Source organism: Rutidosis leptorrhynchoides, chromosome 8 (genome assembly GCF_046630445.1).
Source record: "Rutidosis leptorrhynchoides isolate AG116_Rl617_1_P2 chromosome 8, CSIRO_AGI_Rlap_v1, whole genome shotgun sequence".
Classification (NCBI taxonomy): Eukaryota; Viridiplantae; Streptophyta; class Magnoliopsida; order Asterales; family Asteraceae; genus Rutidosis; species Rutidosis leptorrhynchoides.
In genome coordinates, this window is record NC_092340.1 from 200,618,196 (window position 1) to 200,645,876 (window position 27,681).

Consider the following 27,681-nt stretch of genomic DNA (forward strand, 5'->3'; position numbering starts at 1 on the left):
TTAAAATGAATTAAAATATTGATTATAACATATGAAACTAAACATATCTTCAAGTTTGCCACTTGATTTCATCTTAAACCTCAATCGTATCTTGACGATTACAATCTGCGTTCAAACCTTTCATGATTCTTGAAAATACCTCAATCGATAGGATGAACCAACCGCACTTCATTTACGGGAGGAAAGATTTATGCATATAGTTATGCACCTGAGAAACTCTCGACAACTGAGTAAAAGTTTAACACGTAGCCGCGACAGATCTTTTGGCATTTATTAGTAAAAATAACTTTGCGATTCCTTTTCAAGGTAGCCAATTTTGTCACAGCTCCAGCAAGTCAACTTCGACTTTTCATTCGAAGTAGCCTTACTATAATCCTGATATATATACGATTACCCTTTTGATATTGGAGAATTCTTTTATATCCCACCATATTACCAGCAGACGTACCAGCAACCTCGTTGCTTCTTGGCTTAGATCTCTCTGACAAATCATTATATTTATTCATTGAAACCCTATCATATACTCATCCGCATCTTGTGACGAGAACTGCCATACCAATTACCGAGAATCAGCAATCAGTACTTTGAAAACTCACAGCATATCTACATCAACAGTTATATGTATGACATTTATCTATTAGAATTATGATCTCTCCTTCTGGAATTCTGAAAAGCACTCAGTCACAAATCAATACTCTGAATGTTGAAAAAGCTGAATGAAGCAGCAGAAACCATAGACAACCGTAAACGACCATAATCATCGAAAGTTTAATGATAAGGAATAATATGTTGGAAAAACTCAGAAACGTTGGAACTGGAAAACGGATAGAGTTAACCATGAAGGAGACCAAGGACAAATACAAGGACCATACTCTATATTCAAAGAATCCAGATAATTCTGGATCCGTTGAAATCTTTAGAAAATATTTTGCTCCGAAGTCATGTTAAAATCTTGCGGAAATCTTTCTCCATCAACCATCGAACTTAGAAATTCCAAAATATCATCATCAATATCTTCGATATTTCTGAGGATATTTTCATAAATATTTTCATCCGAAATTATATACCTCTTCGTGCTTCCTGTGTATCATTGTATTGGAAACACTCAATAGAAAATTAGTATCAAAAAGCGGATTATGCGAAAACTATGAAGGAAGCCGTGGACAAATCACAAAGAATAAGTTTGACTACAAAGAATCCAAATGATTCTGTTTCTGATGAAATCTTTAGCGAATACCTTGCTTCCGAATCTAAACCCTTACGGAAAAATCTTCTTCATCATCCATCGATATTAGAAATTCCAAGATATCATCGTATCTTTCATTATAAATATCCTCCATATTTCTGAAGATATTTTCATAACTATTCTTATCTGAAATCATTAATCTCTTCGTGCTATCAGTGTTACATCATATAGAAACTGTTAGTTTCTATAGTCTGTAAACTTTCGAGCTTAACATATGAATGTTATTGAAGTAATGTTGGGAACTGATGCATGAGTTAGTATAATATAATGACACTTGATCAACTTGATTATATTACCGTAAGTCATGCTGAGTTTCTAAATGGAACATGATGATTCACAGATTATAACGTCATTATGTGCCATGTTACATAACTCTTTCATTCTGTTTAACTTCTGAACATATCAAGAAAATATATTCTTGATAGTTCTATTCTCAGTGATTCAAGTAATTGTACAAAACAAATCGTGTTACTACCTTTCCTTTCTACCTTGTATAATATGATAATTCGAAACTCCATACTTAGGAATTCTGGACCATTACTTGCGAAAAGTAAACAAAAGCATGAAGCTCCGAAATAGAAAGGGGGTATGAATCGCAGCAAATAAGAGGGCGCATTAACTGTAGATGACAACAGTTATAGGAGACAGAAGCAGGGACATTGAAATATAAGGGAAGATATAAAATTCAACAACAACGTAGAAACTACAAACCGTGTATATCAATGTTTATCGCAACATAAAGATACGGTAGAATTAAGAATAGTATCATCCCAAGGTAATAGTAGAAGTAACCAAACCTTTCTAGTGGAATATTGAAAAGAAGGATGATAGAAATGATAATTAGGAAAATATCAAGGACTAGAATAGGATTAAGCATTTTTACGATATTTTTTTTTTGAATGTATGAACTAAGAAAGAAAGTATATGAATGGTGAGAATAATGGAATGGAAGAGTTTAATTTATAATGGAAATATCAGACAGAGTAATCGAGGCAGATCATCGTATTTAATTATAAAGATCTTAATTTCCTTACTCGCCGAAAAATCAAATCTTTTAGATTTCGAAGATTTTCTTTAAATCTCTTGAATTCCGGAATTCAACCCTAACTCTGCCAAAAGTTAAAACGAATCTTTATTTTTCCTATTCCAATCTTTTGTGATAGCTTCATTCATACACTTCGATTAATCGAATCATTTTATCCATATTATTCAATAATGATAAAACTCTATTTATCAGCTCATATTCGTCAGGAAAACATATTTATTGTTAGCCATGACGACCTCACTCAAATTTCGGGACGAAATTTCTTTAACGGGTAGGTACTGTGATGACCCAGGAATTTCCGACCAAATTTAAACTTGAATCTTATATGATCTCGACACGATAAGCAAAGTCTGTAATGTTAAGTCTCGAAAACTTTGGAACAGTTTACATGAATGCATTTGACTTTTGACCATTCCCGAAGATTCACGAACAATTAATTTTAAAATAGATATGTGTGTATATATACATATATATAAATAATTAATAATTGAAAATATAATTTGAAATATTAAATGTTTTTGTTATTAAAATTAATTATGTAAATTAAAATAAAAATATGATATTATGATAATTATTTTAAATGTATACTTTGTGGTTTCGAATTTATTTAGTAAACGATATAGCACTCCGTGAAAACGGTCGACAAATAATTCTTCAATCATGGCTTTACTGTTGTTAATTTTCATTATTTCATCTGTACATGATTCTTTGATGTTTATAATAGTATTACTATTACTTGATGTACATGATTGCTTGATTGGTAATGCAAACCATATATGCATACCGCCTATATAGAGATAGATATTAATTTATACTTTTAACTGTTTTTGTTTTAAACTAGTTATATATTTATATATACATTTACGTACGAGATCTTTAAAAACCACAACAGTCTCTGCTATCTAACTTAATTACATAGAAATATCAATCTTAGGAGAATCATTTTTTTTAAACAATGAACTTTCAAAACCCCACAACCCCACCAACTACTTTACATTGTCATCCTATTTCTATCTATAATTAACCCATTATGAAAGGACCCGTTCATATACATTATAAACGATTCACAATAGTTGATTACATTGCGAGGTATTTGACATCTATATGATACATTTTACAAACATTGCATTCGTTTTTAAAAGACAATATTTCTTTACATCGAAAATTGACAGGCATGCATACCATTTCATAATATCCACTATCCAACTATAAATTGATTTAATAATAATCTTTGATGAACTCAATGACTCGAATGCAACGTTCTTCGAAATATGCTATGAAAGACTCCAAGTAATATCTTTAAAATGAGCAAATGCACAGCGGAAGATTTCTTTAACACCTGAGAATAAACATGCTTTAAAGTGTCAACCAAAAGGTTGGTGAGTTCATTAGTTTATCATAATCATTTATTTCCATCATTTTAATAGACCACAAGAATTTCATTTCCAGTTCTCATAAATATAAGTCCCATGCATAGAGACAAAAATAATCATTCATATGGTGAACACCTGGTAACCGACATTAACAATATGCATATAAGAATATCCCCTATCATTCCGGGATCCTCCTTCGGACATGATATAAATTTCGAAGTACTAAAGCATCCGGTACTTTGGATGGGGTTTGTTAGGCCCAATAGATCTATCTTTAGGATTCGCGTCAATTAGGGTGTCTGTTCCCTAATTCTTAGATTACCAGACTTTAATAAAAAGGGGCATATTCGATTTCAATAATTCAACCATAGAATGTAGTTTCAATTACTTGTGTCTATTTCGTCAAACATTTATAAAAGCGCATGTATTCTCAGTCCCAAAAATATAAAGGGTAAAAAGGCAAATGAAACTCACCATACTGTATTTCGTAGTAAAAATACATATAACGTCATTGAACAAGTGCAAGGTTGGCCTCGGATTCACGAACCTATATTAATTATATATATTTATATGTTGGTCAATATTTGTATAGCAATTTAGGTCAGGTCATAGTGTAATCCTATCCTATAGCTCGAGTCTGACTCTACAGTATAGTAACATGTTATATTACTCATGCTCAATTAAGATTATAGTAAAAGGTGACGTGTGAAACAACGTAACACAAATGGTTTCATAATCATAAAATAGTATTTTAGGTTTTTTTTTTTTTTATAGAGAAAATCAACACAAAAAGTTAACTGAAAAGTTAACAGGAAAAGTCAAAGTTCAAAGTCAAAAGTCAAAGGTTAAAGTCAAAAGTCAAAGGTCAAAGTAAAAATGAGGTCGCATGCAAATATATAATAACTTATATAAAAATGATTTTCGGTCAAACATGACTAAACGGGCCACTTCAGCTATTTTTAGAAAAATTATCGGAACTCCGATTGATAAACGGCCAAAGATAAAAGTTACACATTACCAAAAAGATTAAGCATAAATATTACAGAAGTAAACTAAACCTAGACAACTCGTAGTTGCCAACGCGTTTTCGGCGTTTCAAAGTTAATTTTTCAACTTTAATAAATTTACAAAAGTGACCGAGTAGCCTACTTTGGAGATTTTTAGAAAATTCCTCAAAACTCGTATTGACAAACGGTCAAAGCCTGCAAATTCTCGTTACCACAAAGATATAACATGATTTTTTGGCAAGAGTAAACACATATCAGGCCGACCATGACAACTGATACAAAACTGACATTTTTAAATAAAAAAGTTTCAGCTCTTTTTAGAATTTTAAAATGTGACCAAACCGTCAACTTTGATGATTTTTAGAAAAATCCTCGAGACTCGAATTGACAAACGGCCAGAGTCGTTTGTTAGACCTTACAGCAAAGAATTCAGTGGTATTTTTTTTTATATATGAAACAACGCAGATCAGCGAGAATTTCAGTTCCCGTTTCGACTTTTCATCAAAATTTGCAAAACTTCTTTTGTCCATAACTTGACAACCGTTCAACGAAACGAGACGTGCTTTATATGAAAATTCATCTACTCGACGAGTAGAATCCAAATAACCACTTTTTATAACCCAGAAAATTAGTTCCCTAATTATCATCAGCAATTTTAATTACGAAATTAATTATGCAATTTGTTTATTTCATAACTTTCTAACCGTTACTTGGATTCAAGTGATTCTTAAACCAAAATTCAACTATTTTTCGCTAGCTTTCCAACGACATGCATATCTTATACCTTATCTCAATCGTATATGTAACTAATTCAGGAATCAACATAACCTATCTAATGGCAATATCAAAAGTACAAGCATGCATAATCCTATATACTCGAGCACTAGTCAGGGATACACTATTAGTATGTAAAAATTAAATTATGAGTACTCACATATCAATATTGAGATTCAATATTGCAGGAAAGGTACGTAAACGCAACGGAGATGATGAACACTATATTGACCTCACGAGCATACCCATGAACCATACTCAATCACCTCCATAGCTATAACCCATAATTTCCTTAATCCTATCCCACTCTAAAAAACAACTTCGAAATCACTCGGACAGCACTCCGTCGTAATATTTTATGTATACTAATAATATCTTGAGATAATACGGAGTAAATATATATATGTAAATCGATTGAGAGAGTTTAGAGAAAACTATTTTCAAGTTTCTATGAAATAATGAAACATATTGAATTCTATTTATAATAGATTTTTGAATTATTAAAGTGAATTATTAAAGTATGAATTATTAAAGTGAATTATTAAAGTATGAATTATTAAAGTGAATTATTAAAGTGAATTATTAAAGTATGAATTATTAAAGTAAATTATTAAAGTATGAATTATTAAAGTTAAAGTAAAGTAAAAATAAAGTAAAGGTAAAGTTTAAGTATAGTAAAAGTATAAAACTATGTACGTATAATACGCGTATAAATATATATAATATTAATTTAAATCGTTATATATATTTAATAAAATAAAATATAAATATCGTTATCTTTATCATACTAGTTAAGTAATGAGTTGTCAAAAGTGGTTCTAGATATTTATAAAAGTCATATACGTTTTAATAATAAAGTTCTTTTTAAACTGAAAACATTTTTGTACGTTTGAAACTAAATAGATCAATCGAGTCTTTATGAGATTCAATCTTCCACTATCCTTTGTCTAGTTCTCAATGATTGACAAATTGTTCATATTTATAAATTACTTTACCATTTTCCGAATATTGTTAAAATGAAAAGATTTCTCAAATCAACGTGGGCCTTTCAACAGAGACTTGTAATCATAATTTAATATATCTGATAATTCAATCATTTGATCTTATCTTCTAATTCCATTGATAAACATTTTGAAACAGATACAATCATATAAAGTATTTAATCTAATATTTTGTTTACGTTTCAAGTTATAATATATATACACATATACATATATAATCATATTCGTTTAATGGTTCGTGAATCGTTGGAACTTGGTCGAGGTTGAATGAATGTATGAACATAGTTTAAAATTCTTGAAATTTAACTTAACAAATATTGCTTATCGTGTCGGAATCATATAAAGATTAAAGTTTAAATTTGGTTGAAAATTTCCGGGTTGTCACAGTACCTACCCGTTAAAGAAATTTCGTCCCGAAATTTGAGTGGAAAGGTCGTGAATGATAATAAGTATGTTTTCATGATGCATACGGGCTGAAAATTAGAGTTTTATCATCAGCGAATAATTTGGATAAACAATCCATTTATATGAAGAGTACGAATGAAGCTAACATAGAAGAGTGAAATTAGTAAGTGTAGATTCATCTTATCATTTGACGTAGATATGATTGATTCCCAGATTTTAAGGGATTTGAAGAAAATCTTCTTAATAAGATTTGACTCTCCGGTAATCAAGGGAATTAGGATCCGCTTTAAATACGATCATCCATTTTAATTGTTATGTCGGAGATTTTCTTATAAATTTACCTCCTTCGTTTCCTTACAACTCACACCATCTGTTGATGCATTTTATGCAAGTCCCTAGACATCTACCCACGTCCATTGCAGGTACAACAGTTTACAGGCCACCATGATTGCTCGTTATTATCCTATCCGTGTTTGTATGTGGTTACAGGAACTGCAGGAATGAGATTTAGATGTTTGACTATGTTAGACTTAGTCAGATGTACGAATGAAGCCTCACTAGTACGGCTGACAGGCTCATACGCATGGTTGATGCTGAGCTAAGTCACAATTACAACCTAAATGATAAGACACGAGTGAGTGATCACCTGTACGGTTGATGAAGCCAACTCGTACGTGTGATGAATGAATCGTATGGGTGTGTCAACAGCAGGGGTATATAAAGTCTTATGTTCTTCATTTTAAGTTAAGCCTCTCATTTGTTACACACACTCAGATCTAGTGAGCTCCTTCGATTCTCTCTCAGTCCAAATCACCCAGGTGGTGAATAATAGCTCTAGGTGTTGATCTAATCACACTTTATTTAGTTGTGGTTTGACTAAATTAATCAAAAAAAAAACTTAACCTATTCACTAGAGGGTTTGATTCACTTATTCTGCCATTGTGTGAGTTAAATCTGTTGATTTCTAAGTTCCTAGTCATGTTTCATCACCTTCTATTCTTTCCCCCTCAACTCATATTTTAAAGTATTCATCAATATGCTCCATCCAGTTCTGATTCTCGATATACTTCTAACTTTCATATCTGTCATTCTTCTTTTTTTTCATCTACCGCCGGAAGAATCTATTTACTTCTACTATACTCTTGGGTTTATAGTTTTCCTAGTTCTCCCGTGTCTTTATATTGCTATATGCATCGATATATATGGTTTATAATTTCTGGTTTGTCGTTGGGCTTTATATGTTCCCTTATATTTCAAAGTCTCTGCTTCTGTCTTCTATAATCATTATCATTCACACTTAATGCTCTCTTTTATTTGCTGCAATTTATACCCCAATTTCTATTTCAGAGTTTTGTCCTTTCGTTTCTTCTTCTTGCGATTAAGCACCACTTGTAATGGTCCAGAATTCACAGATATGAATTTCGAAATGAACATTGTTAATGTTCTAGGAAGGAAATTGTGATGGCACGATCTTGACTTGTCAAATTACTAAAATACCTTGGAAAAGGCCGAATCATCAAGAAATATTTTCTTGATATTTTAGAGGTTAAATAGAATACAAGAGTCGTATAACATGGCACATGATGATGTTATGATCTGTGAATCATCACGTTCCATTTAGAAACTCAGCATGACTTACTGTAATATAATCACATTGATCAAGTGTCATTATATTATACTAATTCATGCTTCAGTTCCCAACACTACTTCAAAATATTCCTATTTTAAACTTGAATGTTTCAGAATTTAGAAACTAAAATAGTTTCTTTTATGATGTAATACAGATAGCGCGAAGAGGTAAATGATTTCAAATAAGAAAAATTAAGAAAATATCTTCAGAAATATGGAGGATATTTATAATGAAAGATATGATGATATTTTAGAATTTCTAATATCAGAGGATGATGAAGAATATTGTCCGCAGGGGTTTAGAGTCAGGAGCAAGGTATTCGTTAATGACTTCAGCAGATACTGAATTATTTGGATCCTTTGAAGTCAGGTTCAGTCTTTGTAATTTGTCCATAGCCTCCTTCCTACTTTGCTCAATCCGTTTTCCAGTTCCAAGACTTCTCTTTTTCTGCGCTTTGCCAGCACACCTATTCATTATCATCAAACTTTTACTGTTAAGGTCGTTTATAGTTTTTTTGCTGCTTCATCAGTATTTTTCCATTTTCGGAGAACCAATTCGTAGTTCGAAGTGTTTTTCAGAATCTTCACATTCAAATTAAGTCCAGAAGATAGACGTTATATATACACATATAACTGTTGGCGAAGACATGCTGCGAGATTTCAAAATACTGATTACTAATTCCCAATGATTCGTATGGAAATTCTCATTACAAGATGCGAATGAGTAAATGATGGGGTTTCAATGAATAATTATAATGACTTTTTGGAGAGGCTAAAGTCAAAGGGTAATGAAGTTGTTGATACATCTGTTAATAATGTGGTGGAATGTAAAAGGTTCCCTGGTAACGATGGTGTATATCTCAAGGTTATAATAAGGTTAGTCTGACTGAAAACTCAAAGTTGACTTGCTGGAGCTGTGACAAAACTGGCTACTTTGAATAGGAGTCGCAAAGTTATTTTTGCTAATAAATGCTAAAGAATCTGACACCGATACGTTGTTTAAACTTTTACTTTGGTTTCAAGAGTTTTTCGGGTACATAACTGTGGGTAACATGTGGTTGGATCATCATCTCGATTGCTCATCATTCGAAGTGTCTTCGGAAATTTTCGAAGGGTTTGAACACAGATTGTAATCGTTAACATACATTTAATGTTCTAACACAGTTTTGAAGTCAAAATATAGCTTGTGAAAGATGTAAGGATCTAAGAGTGATGATTTTGGTCATATCTCAAGTTGAATTTTGAGATTTCAAAATCAGAATATGTAATTAAATTTTGAATGAGTATGGTTGTTTTGATTTCTATAAAATAATGTATATTGTTGTGAAAGTAGGGAGTATAATGGATGATTTGCTGAATCAGATTCGAAGAATGTAATATATTAATTGTGAATTTATATATCTCTCGGGTATTACCTACTCGTTAAAAAAAATTTCACAATTAATATTTTGTACAAAAGAATTTTATTACAGTCTTTATGAAAATATATATATGTATATTTTCTTCAGATGTAACATAGATTTAATGAGTTAATGTTAAATTAAACTCATTTGATTTACGGTTGAAACTAGAATTGAATAATCCCTAAAGGCTTTAAAAAGTACATAACTTTTACGCAGTATTTCTTTAATGACATTGAAATTATGAATCAATACTTCGTTATTTGTTGATGTATGATGTTCGGTTCGTGGAATTCTTGTGAATTTCGCAAAGTACGAATGATGTTATCTGAAAAGTTTCGGGTACATCGATGATGAAAGTGTAAAATCAAATATATACTTGATTTATTATGAATTGGAATTTGTTGAATTGCGACAGAGATTGTAGTTAACGCTGGTTAAGTTGCGGTCGAAGGACGTACATTATTGCATATTTGTAATATGAATTAACCGAGTAGTTAAGATTCACACACAATAGCTTAGCACGGAAAGATTTATTTTTATTTCAAAATATATAAAATATACATATAATTTCTTCAAAGGGAATGAGTTAATTCTTCATAACTCGTTGATACAATATACGGGTTATTGATTCGTAATGATGTCCATAGTGATTCTTGAGCTGACGGAGTTTGTGATGTTATAGGTGTTGTTGATTCTGATGTTGACTGTACTGATGATGCTGGTGATGCTGACGGTACTGTTGATGCTGTTGGTAAAACAAGTTTAGCTTGTTAATCACACACCATTTTTGTCAGGGTTTCTACTCTTCCTTCTATCATTTTGGTTCGCTTAACTGATTTATGGTTAGGGCTAGATTAGATAATCTCTAAGACTTTAGAGATTACATAATCTGCGCGGAATGTTTCTCCAATGAAGTTATGAATTAATACTTCGTCGGTTATTGTTGTTGGTATTCCTTGGTATCTACAGGGCGTATGACATTGGTGCTCGTGGGACAGAGTGTAAAGTTGAGGTTTACGACGTGGTTGTGGTTGGGGTGGTAATGGTACTATTGGCGTTGATGATGGTGTTACTGGTTATGCTGCTGCTGGTGTTTGTAATCTCTGCACCATATTCTCCAAAGCCACTACCCGAGCGCGAAGCTCGTTGACTTCTTCTATTACACCGGGGTGATTGTCGGTTCGGACGAGCGGATAAATAAAATCTAAAATTTGATATAATATATAATCGTGACGAGATACTCTGGAAATGAGCGAGAAAATGGTGTTTCGAACAGGTTCGCCGGTAAGTGCTTCAGGTTCTTCATCAAGAGGGCAATGTGGTGGATGGAAGGGATCACCTTCTTCTTGTCTCCAATGATTGAGGAGGCTACGAACCCATCCCCAATTCATCCAGAATAGGTGATGACTGATTGGTTGATCTATTCCGGTCACACTGCTTTCGGAGCTGGAGTGGGATTCCATTTCGAAATCCGAGGAACTTGAATTAATGATGAATTCCATTTCGTACGATTGAATAAGGATTTTTTTTTTTTCGATATGAAATGATTTTCGGTTATCAGATGGTATTCTAATTACATAGAATATCCATATATATAGAACAAAAGATTTTGTAAATTACGGAGGAATTTACGGGATATATCAGGCAACGTTTACAGTAATAGATACGATAAGATATGATTTAGCAGATACGCTAAGATATGAATTTTTGTCTATACACTATTCATGCAATCAATGCAGCAAGACGTGTCTTAGACTAAAAATGATAAGCAGGTAATTTCCTGAGGATGATAAGTAGTTAATTTTTGACACAAAATGATAAGCAAAACTATTGACATGCAGACACGGTCGAAGTCCAGACTCACTAATGCATCCTATCGACTTATCTGTTAGACACACTAATGCAGACCTGGTTCGCTAAGACCACCGCTCTGATACCAACTGAAAGGACCCGTTCATATACATTATAAACGATTCACAATAGTTGATTACATTGCGAGGTATTTGACCTCTATATGATACATTTTACAAACATTGCATTCGTTTTTAAAAGACAATATTTCTTTACATCGAAAATTGACAGGCATGCATACCATTTCATAATATCCACTATCCAACTATAAATTGATTTAATAATAATCTTTGATGAACTCAATGACTCGAATGCAACGTTCTTCGAAATATGCTATGAAAGACTCCAAGTAATATCTTTAAAATGAGCAAATGCACAGCGGAAGATTTCTTTAACACCTGAGAATAAACATGCTTTAAAGTGTCAACCAAAAGGTTGGTGAGTTCATTAGTTTATCATAATCATTTATTTCCATCATTTTAATAGACCACAAGAATTTCATTTCCAGTTCTCATAAATATAATTCCCATGCATAGAGACAAAAATAATCATTCATATGGTGAACATCTGGTAACCGACATTAACAATATGCATATAAGAATATCCCCTATCATTCCGGGATCCTCCTTCGGACATGATATAAATTTCGAAGTACTAAAGCATCCGGTACTTTGGATGGGGTTTGTTAGGCCCAATAGATCTATCTTTAGGATTCGCGTCAATTAGGGTGTCTGTTCCCTAATTCTTAGATTACCAGACTTTAATAAAAAGGGGCATATTCGATTTCGATAATTCAACCATAGAATGTAGTTTCAATTACTTGTGTCTATTTCGTCAAACATTTATAAAAGCGCATGTATTCTCAGTCCCAAAAATATAAAGGGTAAAAAGGCAAATGAAACTCACCATACTGTATTTCGTAGTAAAAATACATATAACGTCATTGAACAAGTGCAAGGTTGGCCTCGGATTCACGAACCTATATTAATTATATATATTTATATGTTGGTCAATATTTGTATAGCAATTTAGGTCAGGTCATAGTGTAATCCTATCCTATAGCTCGAGTCTGACTCTACAGTATAGTAACATGTTATATTACTCATGCTCAATTAAGATTATAGTAAAAGGTGACGTGTGAAACAACGTAACACAAATGGTTTCATAATCATAAAATAGTATTTTAGGTTTTTTTTTTTTTTATAGAGAAAATCAACACAAAAAGTTAACTGAAAAGTTAACAGGAAAAGTCAAAGTTCAAAGTCAAAAGTCAAAGGTTAAAGTCAAAAGTCAAAGGTCAAAGTAAAAATGAGGTCGCATGCAAATATATAATAACTTATATAAAAATGATTTTCGGTCAAACATGACTAAACGGGCCACTTCAGCTATTTTTAGAAAAATTATCGGAACTCCGATTGATAAACGGCCAAAGATAAAAGTTACACATTACCAAAAAGATTAAGCATAAATATTACAGAAGTAAACTAAACCTAGACAACTCGTAGTTGCCAACGCGTTTTCGGCGTTTCAAAGTTAATTTTTCAACTTTAATAAATTTACAAAAGTGACCGAGTAGCCTACTTTGGAGATTTTTAGAAAATTCCTCAAAACTCGTATTGACAAACGGTCAAAGCCTGCAAATTCTCGTTACCACAAAGATATAACATGATTTTTTGGCAAGAGTAAACACATATCAGGCCGACCATGACAACTGATACAAAACTGACATTTTTAAATAAAAAAGTTTCAGCTCTTTTTAGAATTTTAAAATGTGACCAAACCGTCAACTTTGATGATTTTTAGAAAAATTCTCGAGACTCGAATTGACAAACGGCCAGAGTCGTTTGTTAGACCTTACAGCAAAGAATTCAGTGGTATTTTTTTTTATATATGAAACAACGCAGATCAGCGAGAATTTCAGTTCCCGTTTCGACTTTTCATCAAAATTTGCAAAACTTCTTTTGTCCATAACTTGACAACCGTTCAACGAAACGAGACGTGCTTTATATGAAAATTCATCTACTCGACGAGTAGAATCCAAATAACCACTTTTTATAACCCAGAAAATTAGTTCCCTAATTATCATCAGCAATTTTAATTACGAAATTAATTATGCAATTTGTTTATTTCATAACTTTCTAACCGTTACTTGGATTCAAGTGATTCTTAAACCAAAATTCAACTATTTTTCGCTAGCTTTCCAAAGACATGCATATCTTATACCTTATCTCAATCGTATATGTAACTAATTCAGGAATCAACATAACCTATCTAATGGCAATATCAAAAGTACAAGCATGCATAATCCTATATACTCGAGCACTAGTCAGGGATACACTATTAGTATGTAAAAATTAAATTATGAGTACTCACATATCAATATTGAGATTCAATATTGCAAGAAAGGTACGTAAACGCAACGGAGATGATGAACACTATATTGACCTCACGAGCATACCCATGAACCATACTCAATCACCTCCATAGCTATAACCCATAATTTCCTTAATCCTATCCCACTCTAAAAAACAACTTCGAAATCACTCGGACAGCACTCCGTCGTAATATTTTATGTATACTAATAATATCTTGAGATAATACGGAGTAAATATATATATGTAAATCGATTGAGAGAGTTTAGAGAAAACTATTTTCAAGTTTCTATGAAATAATGAAACCTATTGAATTCTATTTATAATAGATTTTTGAATTATTAAAGTGAATTATTAAAGTATGAATTATTAAAGTGAATTATTAAAGTATGAATTATTAAAGTGAATTATTAAAGTGAATTATTAAAGTATGAATTATTAAAGTAAATTATTAAAGTATGAATTATTAAAGTTAAAGTAAAGTAAAAATAAAGTAAAGGTAAAGTTTAAGTATAGTAAAAGTATAAAACTATGTACGTATAATACGCGTATAAATATATATAATATTAATTTAAATCGTTATATATATTTAATAAAATAAAATATAAATATCGTTATCTTTATCATACTAGTTAAGTAATGAGTTGTCAAAAGTGGTTCTAGATATTTATAAAAGTCATATACGTTTTAATAATAAAGTTCTTTTTAAACTGAAAACATTTTTGTACGTTTGAAACTAAATAGATCAATCGAGTCTTTATGAGATTCAATCTTCCACTATCCTTTGTCTAGTTCTCAATGATTGACAAATTGTTCATATTTATAAATTACTTTACCATTTTCCGAATATTGTTAAAATGAAAAGATTTCTCAAATCAACGTGGGCCTTTCAACAGAGACTTGTAATCATAATTTAATATATCTGATAATTCAATCATTTGATCTTATCTTCTAATTCCATTGATAAACATTTTGAAACAGATACAATCATATAAAGTATTTAATCTAATATTTTGTTTACGTTTCAAGTTATAATATATATACACATATACATATATAATCATATTCGTTTAATGGTTCGTGAATCGTTGGAACTTGGTCGAGGTTGAATGAATGTATGAACATAGTTTAAAATTCTTGAAATTTAACTTAACAAATATTGCTTATCGTGTCGGAATCATATAAAGATTAAAGTTTAAATTTGGTTGAAAATTTCCGGGTTGTCACACATTATATATATATATATATATATATATATATATATATATATATATATATATATATATATATATATATATATATATATATATACATATATATATATATATATATATATATACAATACGATGAATGCACCAACAACTCCAATCTTCCTACTTTTCATAAATCTTTTGGCATCCAAGAATATCACCAAAAATCAACTCCTTCCAAATCGACAAAACACCAGTTTGTTGTTTTCTTTTTGATTAGGAATGTGCAAAACCCCACACTTCCTTTTAGTAATTTCTGTTTGCAATCAACATCATCTTTAATTATCGAATTCTTTATATATTACAACACATATACATATATTACAAGAACAATAACAATAACAATACATATTACTCTTAACACATATATTACTTACATACAGAGAGGTAGAGAGATCAATTATTAACCAAACCACCATCCTACAACCTCTAGCCTCACCCTTCACCAGCCTACAAGAACAACCATCAACCATACCTTCCCACGCTAAGCTTCAACAACCAAACACCAACTATTATTCATGCTACTGCTGCCATCGGTTACGTCTCCCATCATCACCACAAAAACACCTCAAGAACCCACTTGAATGGTTGCTGCTGCTGGTACAGTTTCTGTATTCTGTTATGACCATCGAAAACTCATTAGTCTTCTATTTCAGTTTTAGGATCGAAGCAAGAACACCAAGTAAACTGCTACATTGCTGCTACATTCGGAGATGTTTACTATCATTATTCATGCAACAAAATCGAACATATTGCAACTATTATTGTACGTTTCTGTTCCTGATAAATCAAACCACCTTTATTTATCATCATTTATATCTATCTATATCTTTAATCTATATATACATTATATACTTGAGTAACATATAAAAAAATCAAACATAATCTCTTCTTCATACCTCTACAACCCATCTTATTCATCAAACCACCACCATGATCACCATATGAGACCACTACCTCTGTTTACTACAAGGCTGCTGCCACAGCTGCTCCAATTACTGCATATCGAATTAAAAGATTTAACAAAGAGTGATTGAACGACATCTATTACCTTATAAATCTGTGTAGGATTCGAATGTGACCCAGTTGAACTTTCAAGAAGATCATTCACCTTGTTACAACAGTCAATAAAGTCACCAATCTCCTTGTTGGTCTCCAACAAAGAAGATGAGCCTGCATATTCCTCAACATCAACCTCTCTCATAAAATTTTCATCATAAACATTACCACAGATCTTAATATGGTTAATGAAAGTAATTTTGGACAAAGGTTTAATTACAGCAACTATTATCTTGATGTTAGCGAAGAATTAGACCCTAAACCACTACTCTTTCTGTTTTCCAATCTGTTTTCTGTTTCAGTCAGTCTAAAATAGAACCCAAATGTTGAATTATCATCATCAAATTGATGTTACTATTTCTACTATTAGGTTTCTTCTACCCTATGTTACCATCTAAAACCTTAAAGTCGAATACATACCTGTTGCAGCCGAGAATAACCCGCTAATTCCACTACTCGATTACTCCTTGTTGTTACTGCTAATTGAAGATCGACAATACCAAATTAAAGTGAGCTTATGCTATTTTTGTTTCTTATTTTAAAACTATAAACATAACCATAATCACAATCGGAACTTTTACCTACAATTGTCGTCCTGATCAACGAATCCCATCACCATCAGAATCATCTCTTCCTCTGTTGCTCGAATTCATAGGTTGATTTACGATGTTGATCTATTCAGTCTCTAACTCTGGTTATTTCTCTGATTCGATGATGATGAAGAATCTTGATGATGATGATGAAGCGATGATGATGAGGCATCGATGGCCGATTTTAGTATTGCTTGATCGATTGAAAAACCGAAGGCCATGAACCGCGTTTGGATTCTGCTTCTTCGATCTATTTTGAGCCGACAACCACAACCCCAATTTCCCTTTATTTGGTATAAGTATATTTATAATTATAATTATTATTTTTATTTGTATTATATTATATTATTCTAATTCTTATTATTACTATTTTTTCATTATTAATGTTATAATAATTATAAAAAAAAATTATTGTATGACAAATAATACGAATATCATCATTATTATTATTATTAAATATTATTAAGATTTATTGTTATTAAGATTTATTATTATTTATTATTTATTATTATTATTATTACTATCCTTATTATTTTTATCAAAATTTATATTATTATTAAAATTATCATTTAGATTATTATTAGTAACATTATTACTATTATTAACATTTCAATTATTTTTATGAAAATGATTAAGTTACAATCTGAAATTAATTATTAATTACTATTTTAATAAACAAAAGATATTTATATAAAAATATAATTTTTACATATATCATAAGAATATTTAAATTACTATTTTAAAATAACATATAAAAATAATATATATATATATAAAAACTGGTTTGATTACCATTATATGTTCATTATGTGTTTTGATATATGTATAAATGATATAGGTTCGTGAATCCGAGGCCAACCCTGCATTGTTCAATTGTTCAATATCATCATATCTATTTTTACTACAAAATACAGTATTGTGAGTTTCATTTGCTCCCTTTTACTCTTTACGTTTTTGGGCTGAGAATACATGCAAATGTTTTATTAACTGTTTTACAATATATATATGTGTGAGTTTCATTTGATCCCTTTTACTCTTCACAATTTTGGGCTGAGAATACATGCAAATGCTTTATTAACTGTTTTACAATATTTATATGCGTGAGTTTCATTTGATCCCTTTTACTCTTTACAATTTTGGGCTGAGAATACATGCAAATGCTTTATTAACTGTTTTACAATATTTATATGCGTGAGTTTCATTAATCCCTTTTTAAATGCTTTTGCAATATATATTTTTGGGACTGAGAATACATGCGCTGTTTTTATAACTGTTTTACGAAATAGACACAAGTAATTGAAACTACATTATATGGTTGAATGATCGAAATCGAATATGCCCCTTTTTATTAAGTCTGGTAATCTAAGAATTAGGGAACAGACACCCTAATTGACGCGAACTCTAAAGATAGATCTATCGGGCCCAACAAGCCCCATCCAAAGTACCGGATGCTTTAGTACTTCGAAATTTATATCATGTCCGAAGGAGGATCCCGGAATGATGGGGATATTCTTATATGCATATTGTGAATGTCGGTTACCAGGTGTTCAATCCATATGAATGATATTTTTGTCTCTATGCATGGGACGTATGTTTACGAGAAATGGAAATATGAAATCTTGTGGTCTATTAATATTATGAAATGATTATTTATGTTAAACTAATGAACTCACCAACCTTTTGGTTGACACTTTAAAGCATGTTTATTCTCAGGTACGAAAGAAATCTTCCGCTGCGTAATTGCTCATTTTAAAGATATTACTTGGAGTCATTCATGACATATTCCAAAAGACGTTGCATTCGAGTCGTTAAGATCATCAAGATTATTATTAAATCAGTTATAGTTAGATATATTATAAAATGGTATGCATGCCGTCAACTTTCGTTGTATTGAAAGTTTGTCTTTTCAAAAACGAATGCAATGTTTGTAAAATGTATCATATAGAGGTCAAATACCTAGCGAGGTAATCAACTGTTGTGAATCGTTTATAATCGATATGGATTTCATCCGGATGGATTAGGACGGGTCCTTTCATATAACTCATTGTTAAAATACCTAATGAGATACATACTTATAATAAAATCATGTTAACTATATATATAACCATATATATGTCATCGTATAGTTTTTACAAGTTTTAACGTTCGTGAATCACCGGTCAACTTGGGTGGTCAATTGTCTATATGAAACCTATTTCAATTAATCAAGTCTTAACAAGTTTGATTGCTTAACATGTTGGAAACACTTAATCATGTAAATAACAATTTCATTTAATATATATATATAAACATGGAAAAGTTCGGGTCACTACAGTACCTACCCGTTAAATAAATTTCGTCCCGAAATTTTAAGCAGTTGGAGGTGTTGACGTATCTTCTGGAAATAAATGCGGGTATTTCTTCTTCATCTGATCTTCACACTCCCAGGTGAACTCGGGTCCTCTACGAGCATTCCATCGAACCTTAACAATCGGTATCTTGTTTTGTTTAAGTCTCTTAACCTCACGATCCATTATTTCGATGGGTTCTTCAATGAATTGAAGTTTTTCATTGATTTGGATTTCGTCCAACGGAATAGTGAGATCTTCTTTAGCAAAACATTTCTTCAAATTTGAGACGTGGAAAGTGTTATGTACAGCCGCGAGTTGTTGAGGTAGCTCCAGTTGGTAAGCTACTGGTCCGACACGATCTATAATCTTGAATGGTCCAATGTACCTTGGATTTAGTTTCCCCCGTTTACCAAATCGAACAACGCCTTTCCAAGGTGAAACCTTAAGCATGACCATTTCTCCAATTTCAAACTCTATATCTTTTCTTTTACTGTCCGCGTAGCTCTTTTGTCGACTCTGGGCGGTTTTCAATCTTTGTTGAATTTGGATGATTTTCTCGGTAGTTTCTTGTATTATCTCCAGACCTGTAATCTGTCAATCCCCCACTTCACTCTAACAAATCGAAGACCTGCACTTTCTACCATAAAGTGCCTCAAACGGCGCCATCTCAATACTTGAATGGTAGCTGTTGTTGTAGGAAAATTCTGCTAACGGTAGATGTTGATCCCAACTGTTTCCGAAATCAATAACACATGCTCGTAGCATGTCTTCAAGCGTTTGTATCGTCCTTTCGATCTGCCCATCAGTTTGTGGATGATAGGCAGTACTCATGTCTAGACGAGTTCCTAATGCTTGCTGTAATGTCTGCCAGAATCTTGAAATAAATCTGCCATCCCTATCAGAGATAATAGAGATTGGTATTCCATGTCTGGAGACGACTTCCTTCAAATACAGTCGTGCTAACTTATCCATCTTGTCATCTTCTCTTATTGACAGGAAGTGTGCTGATTTGGTGAGACGATCAACTATTACCCAAATAGTATCAAAACCACTTGCAGTCCTTGGCAATTTAGTGATGAAATCCATGGTAATGTTTTCCCATTTCCATTCCGGGATTTCGGGTTGTTGAAGTAGACCTGATGGTTTCTGATGCTCAGCTTTGACCTTAGAACACGTTAAACATTCTCCTACGTATTTAGCAACATCGGCTTTCATACCCGGCCACCAAAAATGTTTCTTGAGATCCTTGTACATCTTCCCCGTTCCAGGATGTATTGAGTATCTGGTTTTATGAGCTTCTCTAAGTACCATTTCTCTCATATCTCCAAATTTTGGTACCCAAATCCTTTCAGCCCTATACCGGGTTCCGTCTTCCCGAATATTAAGATGCTTCTCCGATCCTTTGGGTATTTCATCCTTTAAATTTCCCTCTTTTAAAACTCCTTGTTGCGCCTCCTTTATTTGAGTAGTAAGGTTAGTGTGAATCATTATATTCATAGATTTTACTCGAATGGGATCTCTGTCCTTCCTGCTCAAGGCGTCGGCTACCACATTTGCCTTCCCCGGGTGTAACGAATCTCAAATTCGTAATCATTCAACAATTCAATCCACCTACGCTACCTCATATTCAGTTGTTTCTGATTAAATATGTGTTGAAGACTTTTGTGGTCGGTATATATAATACTTTTGACCCCATATAAGTAGTGCCTCCAAGTCTTTAATGCAAAAACAACCGCGCCTAATTCCAAATCATGCGTCGTATAATTTTGTTCGTGAATCTTCAATTGTCTAGACGCATAAGCAATCACCTTCGTTCGTTGCATTAATACACAACCGAGACCTTGCTTTGATGCGTCACAATAAATCACAAAATCATCATTCCCTTCAGGCAATGACAATATAGGTGCCGTAGTTAGCTTTTTCTTCAATAATTGAAACGCCTTCTCTTGTTCATCCTTCCATTCAAATTTCTTTCCTTTATGCGTTAATGCAGTCAAGGGTTTTGCTATTTTGGAGAAATCTTGGATGAATCTTCTGTAGTAACCAGCCAATCCTAAAAATTGACGTATATGCTTCGGTGTTTTTGGGGTTTTCCACTTTTCAACGGTTTCAATCTTTGCCGGGTCCACCTGGATACCTTCTTTGTTCACTATGTGACCGAGGAATTGAACTTCTTCCAACCAAAATGCACACTTTGAAAACTTAGCGTACAGTTTTTCTTTCCTCAATACTTATAGCACTTTTCTCAAATGTTCTTCGTGCTCTTGATCATTCTTTGAGTAAATAAGTATGTCATCGATGAAAACAATGACAAACTTGTCAAGATATGGCCCACACACTCGGTTCATAAGGTCCATGAACACAGCTGGTGCGTTAGTCAATCCAAACGGCATAACCATAAACTCGTAATGACCATAACGCGTCCTAAAAGCAGTTTTTGCAATATCATCCTCCTTTACTCGCATTTGATGATATCCAGAATGTAAATCGATCTTCGAATAAACCGACGAGCCTTGTAGTTGATCAAATAAGTCATCAATCCTCGGCAGTGGATAATGGTTTTTGATGGTAAGTTTGTTCAACTCTCTGTAGTCAATACACAACCTAAATGTACCATCCCTCTTCTTGAAAAACAAAACAGGAGCTCCCCTTGGTGATGTGCTTGGTCGAATGAAACCACGTTCAAATAGTTCTTACAGTTGGCTTTGCAGTTCTTTCATCTCGCTGGGTGCGAGTCTATAAGGAGCACGAGCTATTGGTGCAGCTCCTGGTACAAGATCTATTTGAAATTCAACAGATCGATGTGGAGGTAGTCCCGGTAATTCTTTCGGAAATACATCGGGAAATTCTTTTGCGACGGGAACATCATTGATGCTCTTTTCTTCAGTTTGTACTTTCTCGACGTGTGCTAGAACAGCATAGCAACCTTTTCTTATTAGTTTTTATGCCTTCAAATTACTAATAAGATGTAGCTTCATGTTGCCCTTTTCTCCGTACACCATTAAGGGTTCTCCTTCTTCTCGTACAATGCGAATTACATTTTTATAACATACTATCTCTGCTTTCACCTTCTTCAGCCAGTCCATGCCAACTATTACATCAAACTCCCTAACTCTATTGGTATCAAATCAATCTTAAATATTTCGCTACCCAGTTTAATTTCTCGATTCCGGCATATATTATCTGCTAAAATTAATTTACCGTTTGCTAATTCGAGCAAAAATTTACTATCCAACGGTGTCAATGGACAACTTAATTTAGCACAAAAATCTCTACTCATATAGCTTCTATCCGCACCCGAATCAAATAAAACGTAAGCAGATTTATTGTCAATAAGAAACGTACCCGTAACAAGCTCCGGGTCTTCCTGTGCCTCTGCCGCATTAATATTGAAAACTCTTCCGCGGCCTTGTCCATTCGTGTTCTCCTGGTTCGGGCAATTTCTAATAATGTGGACCATTTTTCCACATTTATAACAAACTACATTGGCATAACTTGCTCCGACACTACTTGCTCCGCCATTACTCGTTCCGACACCATTTGTTCCTTTCGTTCTGTTAACCCCTGGTCCGTAGACCTCACACTTCACCGCGCTATGACCATTTCTTTTACACTTGTTGCAAAATTTGGTGCAGAACCCCGAGTGATACTTTTCACACCTTTGGCATAGCTGCTTCTGATTGTTGTTGTTGTTGTTGCGGTTGTTATTGTTGTTGGGATGATTGTTGTAGTTGCTGTTGTTGTTGTTGTTGTTGTTGGGCTGTTTGTTGTAGTTGCGATTGATGTTGCGATTGTTGGGATAATTGTTGCGATTATTATTGTAATTGCTGTTGTTGTTGTATTGGTGATTCTTATCACCGTTTTCCTCCCACTTTCTTTTGACTTGCTTCACATTGGCCTCTTTAGCCGTCTGTTCTTTAATTCTTTCCTCAATCTGGTTCACTAGTTTGTGAGCCATTCTACATGCCTGTTGTATGGAGGCGGGCTCGTGTGAACTTATATCTTCTTGGATTCTTTCCGGTAATCCTTTCACAAACGCGTCGATCTTCTCTTCCTCATCTTCGAACGCTCCCGGACACAATAGGCACAATTCTGTGAATCGTCTTTCGTACGTGGTAATATCAAATCCTTGGGTTCGTAACTCTCTAAGTTCTGTCTTGAGCTTATTGACCTCGGTTCTGGGACGGTACTTCTCGTTCATCAAGTGCTTGAATGCTGACCACGGTAGTGCGTACGCATCATTTTGTCCCACTTGCTCTAGATAGGTATTCCACCATGTTAACACAGAACCTGTGAAGGTATGCGTAGCGTACTTCACTTTGTCCTCTTCAGTACACTTACTTATGGCAAACACTAATTCGACCTTCTCGGTCCACCGTTTCAATCCGATCGGTCCTTCGGTTCCATCAAATTCCAAAGGTTTGCAGGCTGTGAATTCTTTGTAGGTACATCCTACACAATTTCCTGTACTGCTAGATCCAAGGTTATTGTTGGTATGTAGCGCAGCCTGTACTGCGGCTATGTTTGAAGCTAGAAAAGTACGGAATTCCTCTTCATTCATATTCACGGTGTGTCGAGTAGTCGGTGCCATTTCCTTCAAAATAGTCAAATGGAACAAGTTAATCATACAGAATATTAAGAGTAGTTAATAGTATTTCGTAGCATAATATGAACTCATTTATAAAAGCTTTTTCTTCATATTAGCGTTTTATAAGTTTAAATTCGGGTAGTACCTACCCGTTAAGTTCATACTTAGTAGCTAATATACAATTCAACTACTACAATTCTATATGAAAAACTGATTGTAATAATATTTCGCGTTCAAACTTTTATACAATATTTTACAAACTTACAATACCGCTTATTTTACATAAAGCATGAAATATAGCACACAATAACTTTGATACAAGATAGTTGTGAAGATAATTCTAGCTAGTACATAAGTCGTTCAGCAAAGGCAATAAAGACACGTAATTCATACGTCCAGAAACAAGTCATGCATTCTGGTTTTACTAGGACTACTTTCCATCCTTGGTCTTGTGGAACATAACCGTTATGGCCATTGATAAGACAGCGTGTTGTAACGTCGTCAAAGGGACGAGGGTTACGTAATGACCAACAGTCTCGTAATAACCTAAAAACCTCATTTCTTACCCCAATTACCGACTCCGTCACTTGTGGGAACGTTTTGTTTAATAGTTGTAACCCGATGTTCTTTTTCTCACTTTGGTGAGAAGCGAACATTACTAACCCGTAAGCATAGCATGCTTCTTTATGTTGCATGTTAGCCGCTTTTTCTAAATCATGAAGTCCTATATTCGGATACATTGAGTCAAAATAATTTCTTAACCAGTTGCGTAAAATAGCATTTGGGTTCCCCGCAATATATGCGTCAAAGTAAACACATCGTAACTTATGGGTTTCCCAATGTGATATCCCCCATCTTTCAAACGAAAGTCTCTTATAAACCAAGACATTCTTGGAACGTTATTCGAATGTCTTACAAACTGATTTCGCCGTAAATAGTTGTGCCGAAGAATTCTGACCGACTCTAGACAAGATTTCATCAATCATGTCTCCGGGTAGGTCTCTTAAAATATTAGGTTGTCTATCCATTTTATGTTTTTATACTGTAAAATAGACAAGAGTTAGATTCATAAAAAAAATACTTATTAATACAAGCAATTATTACATATATCATAAAGCATAAGCACACTATATTACATATATTACACCACACGAATACAACTATCTTATTCCGACTCGCTCGTTTCTTCTTCTTCGGTTTTGGTTTGTTTTGCCAAGTTTCTAGGGATATATGATGTTCCCCTAATACGAGCTGTCGTTTTCCACAACGGTTTAGAAAAACCTGGTGGTTTAGAGGTTCTCGGGTCATTGTTACAACTTAAGGGCTTCGGGAGTTGACGATACATATAAAGTTCATCGGGGTTGGAATTAGATTTCTCTATTTTTATGTCCTTTCCCTTATTATTTTCTTTTGCCTTTTTAAATTCAGTTGGGGTAATTTCTATAACATCATCGGAATTCTCGTCGGAATCCGATTCATCGGAGAATTGGTAATCCTCCCAATATTTTGCTTCCTTGGCGGAAACACTATTGACCATAATTAACCTTGGTCGGTTTGTTGAGGATTTTCTTTTACTTAATCGTTTTATTATTTCCCCCACCGGTTCTATTTCCTCCTCCGGTTCCTCCTCTTCCGGTTCTGATTCTTCTTCCGGTTCTTCTTCGGGAACTTGTGAATCAGTCCAATATATATTCGACTCTTCATTATTATTAGGTGAGTCAATGGGATTTGTGCTAGAGGTAGACATCTATCACACAATATCAAACATGTTAAGAGATTAATATATCACATAATATATACATGTTAATAATATATAGTTTCCAACAAAAATGTTAAGCAATCATTTTTAAAGAAAACACGGTCGAAGTCCAGACTCACTAATGCATCCTAACAAACTCGATAAGACACACTAATGCAAATTTTCTGGTTCTCTAAGACCAACGCTCGGATACCAACTGAAATGTCCCATTCTTATTGATTAAAAATGTTCCATATTAATTGATTTCGTTGCGAGGTTTTGACCTCTATATGAGACGTTTTTCAAAGACTGCATTCATTTTTAAAACAAACCATAACCTTTATTTCATAAATAAAGGTTTAAAAAGCTTTACGTAGATTATCAAATAATGATAATCTAAAATATACTGTTTACACACGACCATTACATAATGATTTACAATACAAATATGTTACATCGAAATCAGTTTCTTGAATGCAGTTTTTATACAATATCATACAAACATGGACTTCAAATCTTGTCCTTATTTTAGTATGCAATAGCGGAAGCTCTTAGTATTCACCTGAGAATAAACATGCTTTAAACGTCAACAAAAAATGTTGGTGAGTTATAGGTTTAACCTATATATATCAAATCGTAACAATAGACCACAAGATTTCATATTTCAATACACATCCCATACATAGAGATAAAAATCATTCATATGGTGAACACTGGTAACCGACATTAACAAGATGCATATATAAGAATATCCCCATCATTCCGGGACACCCTTCGGATATGATATAAATTTCGAAGTACTAAAGCATCCGGTACTTTGGATGGGGTTTGTTAGGCCCAATAGATCTATCTTTAGGATTCGCATCAATTAGGGTGTCTGTTCCCTAATTCTTAGATTACCAGACTTAATAAAAAGGGGCATATTCGATTTCAATAATTCAACCATAGAATGTAGTTTCACGTACTTGTGTCTATTTTGTAAATCATTTATAAAACCTGCATGTATTCTCTGAAATGTCCCGTTCTTATTGATTAAAAACGTTCCATATTAATTGATTTCGTTGCGAGGTTTTGACCTCTATATGAGACGTTTTTCAAAGACTGCATTCATTTTAAAACAAACCATAACCTTTATTTCATCAATAAAGGTTTAAAAAGATTTACGTAGATTATCAAATAATGATAATCTAAAATATCCTGTTTACACACGACCATTACATAATGGTTTACAATACAAATATGTTACAACAAAATAAGTTTCTTGAATGCAGTTTTTACACAATATCATACAAGCATGGACTCTAAATCTCGTCCTTATTTAAGTATGCGACAGCGGAAGCTCTTAATAATCACCTGAGAACCTCATTTCTCTTAGTTGTAGCCCGATGTTCTTGTTCTCACTTTGGTGAGAAGCGAACATTACTAATCCGTAAGCATAACATGCTTCTTTATGTTGCATGTTAGCCGCTTTTTCCAAATCACGAAGTCCAATATTCGGATATATTGAGTCAAAATAATTTCTTAACCCATTGCGTAAAATAGCATTTGGGTTCCCCGCAATATATGCGTCAAAGTAAACACATCGTAACTTATGGATTTCCCAATGTGATATCCCCCATCTTTCGAACGAAAGCCTTTTATAAACCAAGGCATTCTTGGAACGTTCTTCGAATGTCTTACAAACTGATCTCGCCTTAAATAGTTGTGCTGAAGAATTCTGACCGACTCTAGACAAGATTTCATCAATCATGTCTCCGGGTAGGTCTCTTAAAATATTGGGTTGTCTATCCATTTTGTGTTTTTATACTGTAAAATAGACAAGAGTTAGATTCATAAAAAAAAATACTTATTAATACAAGCAATTTTTACATATATCATAAAGCATAAGCACACTATATTACATATATTACACCACACGAATACAACTATCTTATTCCGACTCGCTTGTTTCTTCTTCTTCGGTTTTGGTTCGTTTTGCCAAGTTTCTAGGGATATATGATGTTCCCCTAATACGAGCCGT